The following is a 9726-nucleotide window of genomic DNA, read 5'->3' as shown; positions in this document are numbered from 1 at the left end:
GTAGAGCGCTCCACCTGTAATGGAGAGGTCACGGGTTCGATACTCAGACCAGGCGGGTTTTTACGGTCGCGCACCAGTCACCTAGCTGTGTTTGGAGATTTGTGTTTATCCTTTGTCCCTCTTGTTCCCCTTCTCCGGGGATTATTTTCGTCATTCTTGTCCAGCTCGCTTGCTCCTTTGCATTTAATTGCATCATAATCATAACCTTAAATTGCAAGCTTCGCCCTTAGACTGGTGGCAGCTGATAAAACCCGTTTGCTCTACTGACGTCTAAATCCTGGTTAGCTCAGTTGGTAGAGCGCTCCACCAGTAATGGAGAGGTCCCGGGTTCGATACTCAGACCAGGCGGGTTTTTACGGTCGCGCACCAGTCACCTAGCTGTGTTTGGAGATTTGTGTTTGTCCTTTGTCCCTCTTGTTCCCCTTCTCCGGGGATTATTTTCATCATTCTTGTCCAGCTCGCTTGCTCCTTTGCATTTAATTGCATCATAACCATAACCTTAAATTGCAAGCTTCGCCCTTAGACTGGTGGCAGCTGATAAAACCCGTTTGCTCTACTGACGTCTAACCCCTGGTTAGCTCAGTTGGTAGAGCGCTCCACCTGTAATGGAGAGGTCCCGGGTTCGATACTCAGACCAGGCGGGTTTTTACGGTCGCGCACCGGTCACCTAGCTGTGTTTGGAGATTTGTGTTTGTCCTTTGTCCCTCTTGTTCCCCTTCTCCGGGGATTATTTTCATCATTCTTGTCCAGCTCGCTTGCTCCTTTGCATTTAATTGCATCATAATCATAACCTTAAAGTGCAAGCTTCGCCCTTAGACTGGTGGCAGCTGATAAAACCCGTTTGCTCTACTGACGTCTAACCCCTGGTTAGCTCAGTTGGCAGAGCGCTCCACCTGTAATGGAGAGGTCCCGGGTTCGATACTCAGACCAGGCGGGTTTTTACGGTCGCGCACCAGTCACCTAGCTGTGTTTGGAGATTTGTGTTTGTCCTTTGTCCCTCTTGTTCCCCTTCTCCGGGGATTATTTTCATCATTCTTGTCCAGCTCGCTTGCTCCTTTGCATTTAATTGCATCATAAACATAACCTTAAATTGGAAGCTTCGCCCTTAGACTGGTGGCAGCTGATAAAACCCGTTTGCTCTACTGACGTCTAACCCCTGGTTAGCTCAGTTGGTAGAGCGCTCCACCTGTAATGGAGAGGTCCCGGGTTCGATACTCAGACCAGGCGGGTTTTTACGGTCGCGCACCAGTCACCTAGCTGTGTTTGGAGATTTGTGTTTGTCCTTTGTCCCTCTTGTTCCCCTTCTCCGGGGATTATTTTCGTCATTCTTGTCCAGCTCGCTTGCTCCTTTGCATTTAATTGCATCATAATCATAACCTTAAATTGCAAGCTTCGCCCTTAGACTGGTGGCAGCTGATAAAACCCGTTTGCTCTACTGACGTCTAACCCCTGGTTAGCTCAGTTGGTAGAGCGCTCCACCAGTAATGGAGAGGTCCCGGGTTCGATACTCAGACCAGGCGGGTTTTTACGGTCGCGCACCAGTCACCTAGCTGTGTTTGGAGATTTGTGTTTTTCCTTTGTCCCTCTTGTTCCCCTTCTCCGGGGATTATTTTCATCATTCTTGTCCAGCTCGCTTGCTCCTTTGCATTTAATTGCATCATAATCATAACCTTAAATTGCAAGCTTCGCCCTTAGACTGGTGGCAGTTGATAAAACCCGTTTGCTCTACTGACGTCTAACCCCTGGTTAGCTCAGTTGGTAGAGCGCTCCACCTGTAATGGAGAGGTCCCGGGTTCGATACTCAGACCAGGCGGGTTTTTACGGTCGCGCACCAGTCACCTAGCTGTGTTTGGAGATTTGTGTTTATCCTTTGTCCCTCTTGTTCCCCTTCTCCGGGGATTATTTTCGTCATTCTTGTCCAGCTCGCTTGCTCCTTTGCATTTAATTGCATCATAATCATAACCTTAAATTGCAAGCTTCGCCCTTAGACTGGTGGCAGCTGATAAAACCCGTTTGCTCTACTGACGTCTAACCCCTGGTTAGCTCAGTTGGTAGAGCGCTCCACCAGTAATGGAGAGGTCCCGGGTTCGATACTCAGACCAGGCGGGTTTTTACGGTCGCGCACCAGTCACCTAGCTGTGTTTGGAGATTTGTGTTTATCCTTTGTCCCTCTTGTTCCCCTTCTCCGGGGATTATTTTCATCATTCTTGTCCAGCTCGCTTGCTCCTTTGCATTTAATTGCATCATAATCATAACCTTAAATTGCAAGCTTCGCCCTTAGACTGGTGGCAGCTGATAAAACCCGTTTGCTCTACTGACGTCTAACCCCTGGTTAGCTCAGTTGGTAGAGCGCTCCACCTGTAATGGAGAGGTCCCGGGTTCGATACTCAGACCAGGCGGGTTTTTACGGTCGCGCACCAGTCACCTAGCTCTGTTTGGAGATTTGTGTTTGTCCTTTGACCCTCTTGTTCCCCTTCTCCGGGGATTATTTTCATCATTCTTGTCCAGCTCGCTTGCTCCTTTGCATTTAATTGCATCATAATCATAACCTTAAATTGCAAGCTTCGCCCTTAGACTGGTGGCAGCTGATAAAACCCGTTTGCTCTACTGACGTCTAACCCCTGGTTAGCTCAGTTGCTAGAGCGCTCCACCTGTAATGGAGAGGTCCCGGGTTCGATACTCAGACCAGGCGGGTTTTTACGGTCGCGCACCAGTCACCTAGCTGTGTTTGGAGATTTGTGTTTATCCTTTGTCCCTCTTGTTCCCCTTCTCCGGGGATTATTTTCGTCATTCTTGTCCAGCTCGCTTGCTCCTTTGCATTTAATTGCATCATAATCATAACCTTAAATTGCAAGCTTCGCCCTTAGACTGGTGGCAGCTGATAAAACCCGTTTGCTCTACTGACGTCTAACCCCTGGTTAGCTCAGTTGGTAGAGCGCTCCACCTGTAATGGAGAGGTCCCGGGTTCGATACTCAGACCAGGCGGATTTTTTCGGTCGCGCACCAGTCACCTAGCTGTGTTTGGAGATTTGTGTTTGTCATTTGTCCCTCTTGTTCTCCTTCTCCGGGGATTATTTTCGTCATTCTTGTCCAGCTCGCTTGCTTCTTTGCATTTAATTGCATTATAATCATAACCTTAAATTGCAAGCTTCGCCCTTAGACTGGTGGCAGCTGATAAAACCCGTTTGCTCTACTGACGTCTAACCCCTGGTTAGCTCAGTTGGTAGAGCGCTCCACCTGTAATGGAGAGGTCCCGGGTTCGATACTCAGACCAGGCGGGTTTTTACGGTCGCGCACCAGTCACCTAGCTGTGTTTGGAGATTTGTGTTTATCCTTTGTCCCTCTTGTTCCCCTTCTCCGGGGATTATTTTCGTCATTCTTGTCCAGCTCGCTTGCTCCTTTGCATTTAATTGCATCATAATCGTAACCTTAAATTGCAAGCTTCGCCCTTAGACTGGTGGCAGCTGATAAAACCCGTTTGCTCTACTGACGTCTAACCCCTGGTTAGCTCAGTTGGTAGAGCGCTCCACCTGTAATGGAGAGGTCCCGGGTTCGATACTCAGACCAGGCGGATTTTTTCGGTCGCGCACCAGTCACCTAGCTGTGTTTGGAGATTTGTGTTTATCCTTTGTCCCTCTTGTTCCCCTTCTCCGGGGATTATTTTCGTCATTCTTGTCCAGCTCGCTTGCTCCTTTGCATTTAATTGCATCATAATCGTAACCTTAAATTGCAAGCTTCGCCCTTAGACTGGTGGCAGCTGATAAAACCCGTTTGCTCTACTGACGTCTAACCCCTGGTTAGCTCAGTTGGTAGAGCGCTCCACCTGTAATGGAGAGGTCCCGGGTTCGATACTCAGACCAGGCGGATTTTTTCGGTCGCGCACCAGTCACCTAGCTGTGTTTGGATATTTGTGTTTGTCATTTGTCCCTCTTGTTCTCCTTCTCCGGGGATTATTTTCGTCATTCTTGTCCAGCTCGCTTGCTTCTTTGCATTTAATTGCATTTTAATCATAACCTTAAATTGCAAGCTTCGCCCTTAGACTGGTGGCAGCTGATAAAACCCGTTTGCTCTACTGACGTCTAACCCCTGGTTAGCTCAGTTGGTAGAGCGCTCCACCTGTAATTGAGAGGTCCCGGGTTCGATACTCAGACCAGGCGGGTTTTTACGGTCGCGCACAAGTCACCTAGCTGTGTTTGGAGATTTGTGTTTGTCCTTTGTTCCTCTTGTTCTCCTTCTCCGGGGATTATTTTCGCCATTCTTGTCCAGCTCGCTTGCTCCTTTGCATTTAATTGCATCATAATCATAACCTTAAATTGCAAGCTTCGCCCTTAGACTGGTGGCAGCTGATAAAACCCGTTTGCTCTACTGACGTCTAACCCCTGGTTAGCTCAGTTGGTAGAGCGCTCCACCTGTAATGGAGAGGTCCCGGGTTCGATACTCAGACCAGGCGGATTTTTTCGGTCGCGCACCAGTCACCTAGCAGTGTTTGGATATTTGTGTTTGTCATTTGTCCCTCTTGTTCTCCTTCTCCGGGGATTATTTTCGTCATTCTTGTCCAGCTCGCTTGCTTCTTTGCATTTAATTGCATTTTAATCATAACCTTAAATTGCAAGCTTCGCCCTTAGACTGGTGGCAGCTGATAAAACCCGTTTGCTCTACTGACGTCTAACCCCTGGTTAGCTCAGTTGGTAGAGCGCTCCACCTGTAATTGAGAGGTCCCGGGTTCGATACTCAGACCAGGCGGATTTTTTCGGTCGCGCACCAGTCACCTAGCTGTGTTTGGAGATTTGTGTTTGTCATTTGTCCCTCTTGTTCTCCTTCTCCGGGGATTATTTTCGCCATTCTTGTCCAGCTCGCTTGCTCCTTTGCATTTAATTGCATCATAATCATAACCTTAAATTGCAAGCTTCGCCCTTAGACTGGTGGCAGCTGATAAAACCCGTTTGCTCTACTGACGTCTAACCCCTGGTTAGCTCAGTTGGTAGAGAGCTCCACCTGTAATGGAGAGGTCCCGGGTTCGATACTCAGACCAGGCGGATTTTTTCGGTCGCGCACCAGTCACCTAGCTGTGTTTGGATATTTGTGTTTGTCATTTGTCCCTCTTGTTCTCCTTCTCCGGGGATTATTTTCGTCATTCTTGTCCAGCTCGCTTGCTTCTTTGCATTTAATTGCATTTTAATCATAACCTTAAATTGCAAGCTTCGCCCTTAGACTGGTGGCAGCTGATAAAACCCGTTTGCTCTACTGACGTCTAACCCCTGGTTAGCTCAGTTGGTAGAGCGCTCCACCTGTAATGGAGAGGTCCCGGGTTCGATACTCAGACCAGGCGGATTTTTTCGGTCGCGCACCAGTCACCTAGCTGTGTTTGGATATTTGTGTTTGTCATTTGTCCCTCTTGTTCTCCTTCTCCGGGGATTATTTTCGTCATTCTTGTCCAGCTCGCTTGCTTCTTTGCATTTAATTGCATTTTAATCATAACCTTAAATTGCAAGCTTCGCCCTTAGACTGGTGGCAGCTGATAAAACCCGTTTGCTCTACTGACGTCTAACCCCTGGTTAGCTCAGTTGGTAGAGCGCTCCACCTGTAATGGAGAGGTCCCGGGTTCGATACTCAGACCAGGCGGATTTTTTCGGTCGCGCACCAGTCACCTAGCTGTGTTTGGATATTTGTGTTTGTCATTTGTCCCTCTTGTTCTCCTTCTCCGGGGATTATTTTCGTCATTCTTGTCCAGCTCGCTTGCTTCTTTGCATTTAATTGCATTTTAATCATAACCTTAAATTGCAAGCTTCGCCCTTAGACTGGTGGCAGCTGATAAAACCCGTTTGCTCTACTGACGTCTAACCCCTGGTTAGCTCAGTTGGTAGAGCGCTCCACCTGTAATGGAGAGGTCCCGGGTTCGATACTCAGACCAGGCGGATTTTTTCGGTCGCGCACCAGTCACCTAGCTGTGTTTGGATATTTGTGTTTGTCATTTGTCCCTCTTGTTCTCCTTCTCCGGGGATTATTTTCGTCATTCTTGTCCAGCTCGCTTGCTCCTTTGCATTTAATTGCATCATAATCGTAACCTTAAATTGCAAGCTTCGCCCTTAGACTGGTGGCAGCTGATAAAACCCGTTTGCTCTACTGACGTCTAACCCCTGGTTAGCTCAGTTGGTAGAGCGCTCCACCTGTAATGGAGAGGTCCCGGGTTCGATACTCAGACCAGGCGGATTTTTTCGGTCGCGCACCAGTCACCTAGCTGTGTTTGGAGATTTGTGTTTGTCATTTGTCCCTCTTGTTCTCCTTCTCCGGGGATTATTTTCGCCATTCTTGTCCAGCTCGCTTGCTCCTTTGCATTTAATTGCATCATAATCATAACCTTAAATTGCAAGCTTCGCCCTTAGACTGGTGGCAGCTGATAAAACCCGTTTGCTCTACTGACGTCTAACCCCTGGTTAGCTCAGTTGGTAGAGAGCTCCACCTGTAATGGAGAGGTCCCGGGTTCGATACTCAGACCAGGCGGATTTTTTCGGTCGCGCACCAGTCACCTAGCTGTGTTTGGATATTTGTGTTTGTCATTTGTCCCTCTTGTTCTCCTTCTCCGGGGATTATTTTCGTCATTCTTGTCCAGCTCGCTTGCTTCTTTGCATTTAATTGCATTTTAATCATAACCTTAAATTGCAAGCTTCGCCCTTAGACTGGTGGCAGCTGATAAAACCCGTTTGCTCTACTGACGTCTAACCCCTGGTTAGCTCAGTTGGTAGAGCGCTCCACCTGTAATGGAGAGGTCCCGGGTTCGATACTCAGACCAGGCGGATTTTTTCGGTCGCGCACCAGTCACCTAGCTGTGTTTGGATATTTGTGTTTGTCATTTGTCCCTCTTGTTCTCCTTCTCCGGGGATTATTTTCGTCATTCTTGTCCAGCTCGCTTGCTTCTTTGCATTTAATTGCATTTTAATCATAACCTTAAATTGCAAGCTTCGCCCTTAGACTGGTGGCAGCTGATAAAACCCGTTTGCTCTACTGACGTCTAACCCCTGGTTAGCTCAGTTGGTAGAGCGCTCCACCTGTAATGGAGAGGTCCCGGGTTCGATACTCAGACCAGGCGGATTTTTTCGGTCGCGCACCAGTCACCTAGCTGTGTTTGGATATTTGTGTTTGTCATTTGTCCCTCTTGTTCTCCTTCTCCGGGGATTATTTTCGTCATTCTTGTCCAGCTCGCTTGCTTCTTTGCATTTAATTGCATTTTAATCATAACCTTAAATTGCAAGCTTCGCCCTTAGACTGGTGGCAGCTGATAAAACCCGTTTGCTCTACTGACGTCTAACCCCTGGTTAGCTCAGTTGGTAGAGCGCTCCACCTGTAATGGAGAGGTCCCGGGTTCGATACTCAGACCAGGCGGATTTTTTCGGTCGCGCACCAGTCACCTAGCTGTGTTTGGATATTTGTGTTTGTCATTTGTCCCTCTTGTTCTCCTTCTCCGGGGATTATTTTCGTCATTCTTGTCCAGCTCGCTTGCTCCTTTGCATTTAATTGCATCATAATCGTAACCTTAAATTGCAAGCTTCGCCCTTAGACTGGTGGCAGCTGATAAAACCCGTTTGCTCTACTGACGTCTAACCCCTGGTTAGCTCAGTTGGTAGAGCGCTCCACCTGTAATGGAGAGGTCCCGGGTTCGATACTCAGACCAGGCGGATTTTTTCGGTCGCGCACCAGTCACCTAGCTGTGTTTGGAGATTTGTGTTTATCCTTTGTCCCTCTTGTTCCCCTTCTCCGGGGATTATTTTCGTCATTCTTGTCCAGCTCGCTTGCTCCTTTGCATTTAATTGCATCATAATCGTAACCTTAAATTGCAAGCTTCGCCCTTAGACTGGTGGCAGCTGATAAAACCCGTTTGCTCTACTGACGTCTAACCCCTGGTTAGCTCAGTTGGTAGAGCGCTCCACCTGTAATGGAGAGGTCCCGGGTTCGATACTCAGACCAGGCGGATTTTTTCGGTCGCGCACCAGTCACCTAGCTGTGTTTGGAGATTTGTGTTTGTCCTTTGTCCCTCTTGTTCCCCTTCTCCGGGGATTATTTTCATCATTCTTGTCCAGCTCGCTTGCTCCTTTGCATTTAATTGCATCATAATCATAACCTTAAATTGCAAGCTTCGCCCTTAGACTGGTGGCAGCTGATAAAACCCGTTTGCTCTACTGACGTCTAACCCCTGGTTAGCTCAGTTGGTAGAGCGCTCCACCTGTAATGGAGAGGTCCCGGGTTCGATACTCAGACCAGGCGGATTTTTTCGGTCGCGCACCAGTCACCTAGCTGTGTTTGGAGATTTGTGTTTGTCCTTTGTCCCTCTTGTTCCCCTTCTCCGGGGATTATTTTCGTCATTCTTGTCCAGCTCGCTTGCTCCTTTGCATTTAATTGCATCATAATCATAACCTTAAATTGCAAGCTTCGCCCTTAGACTGGTGGCAGCTGATAAAACCCGTTTGCTCTACTGACGTCTAACCCCTGGTTAGCTCAGTTGGTAGAGCGCTCCACCTGTAATGGAGAGGTCCCGGGTTCGATACTCAGACCAGGCGGATTTTTTCGGTCGCGCACCAGTCACCTAGCTGTGTTTGGATATTTGTGTTTGTCATTTGTCCCTCTTGTTCTCCTTCTCCGGAGATTATTTTCGTCATTCTTGTCCAGCTCGCTTGCTTCTTTGCATTTAATTGCATTTTAATCATAACCTTAAATTGCAAGCTTCGCCCTTAGACTGGTGGCAGCTGATAAAACCCGTTTGCTCTACTGACGTCTAACCCCTGGTTAGCTCAGTTGGTAGAGCGCTCCACCTGTAATGGAGAGGTCCCGGGTTCGATACTCAGACCAGGCGGGTTTTTACGGTCGCGCACAAGTCACCTAGCTGTGTTTGGAGATTTGTGTTTGTCCTTTGTCCCTCTTGTTCCCCTTCTCCAGGGATTATTTTCATCATTCTTGTCCAGCTCGCTTGCTCCTTTGCATTTAATTGCATCATAATCATAACCTTAAATTGCAAGCTTCGCCCTTAGACTGGTGGCAGCTGATAAAACCCGTTTGCTCTACTGACGTCTAACCCCTGGTTAGCTCAGTTGGTAGAGCGCTCCACCTGTAATGGAGAGGTCCCGGGTTCGATACTCAGACCAGGCGGGTTTTTACGGTCGCGCACCAGTCACCTAGCTGTGTTTGGAGATTTGTGTTTGTCATTTGTCCCTCTTGTTCTCCTTCTCCGGGGATTATTTTCGCCATTCTTGTCCAGCTCGCTTGCTCCTTTGCATTTAATTGCATCATAATCATAACCTTAAATTGCAAGCTTCGCCCTTAGACTGGTGGCAGCTGATAAAACCCGTTTGCTCTACTGACGTCTAACCCCTGGTTAGCTCAGTTGGTAGAGCGCTCCACCTGTAATGGAGAGGTCCCGGGTTCGATACTCAGACCAGGCGGATTTTTTCGGTCGCGCACCAGTCACCTAGCTGTGTTTGGAGATTTGTGTTTGTCCTTTGTCCCTCTTGTTCCCCTTCTCCGGGGATTATTTTCATCATTCTTGTCCAGCTCGCTTGCTCCTTTGCATTTAATTGCATCATAATCATAACCTTAAATTGCAAGCTTCGCCCTTAGACTGGTGGCAGCTGATAAAACCCGTTTGCTCTACTGACGTCTAACCCCTGGTTAGCTCAGTTGGTAGAGCGCTCCACCTGTAATGGAGAGGTCCCGGGTTCGATACTCAGACCAGGCGGA

General features: G+C 48.2%; 3 non-coding genes across 3 annotated transcripts; all 3 read left to right on the top strand.

Moving 5' to 3' along the window:
- The first annotated feature begins 275 nt into the window (after positions 1 to 275).
- Positions 276 to 348, top strand: Trnat-agu. The gene has a single exon. It is a non-coding gene; the product is annotated as a tRNA-Thr (tRNA).
- Positions 349 to 1447: 1099 nt separating this feature from the next.
- Positions 1448 to 1520, top strand: Trnat-agu. Its single transcript has one exon. It is a non-coding gene; the product is annotated as a tRNA-Thr (tRNA).
- Positions 1521 to 2033: 513 nt separating this feature from the next.
- Trnat-agu lies at positions 2034 to 2106 on the top strand. Its single transcript has one exon. It is a non-coding gene; the product is annotated as a tRNA-Thr (tRNA).
- The last annotated feature ends 7620 nt before the right edge of the window (positions 2107 to 9726 follow it).

Source organism: Ixodes scapularis, unplaced genomic scaffold (assembly GCF_016920785.2).
Source record: "Ixodes scapularis isolate PalLabHiFi unplaced genomic scaffold, ASM1692078v2 PGA_scaffold11__112_contigs__length_91849675, whole genome shotgun sequence".
Taxonomy (NCBI): Eukaryota; Metazoa; Arthropoda; class Arachnida; order Ixodida; family Ixodidae; genus Ixodes; species Ixodes scapularis.
Note: the sequence above shows the minus strand (reverse complement) of the source record. Positions and strands in the feature narration are given on the sequence as shown.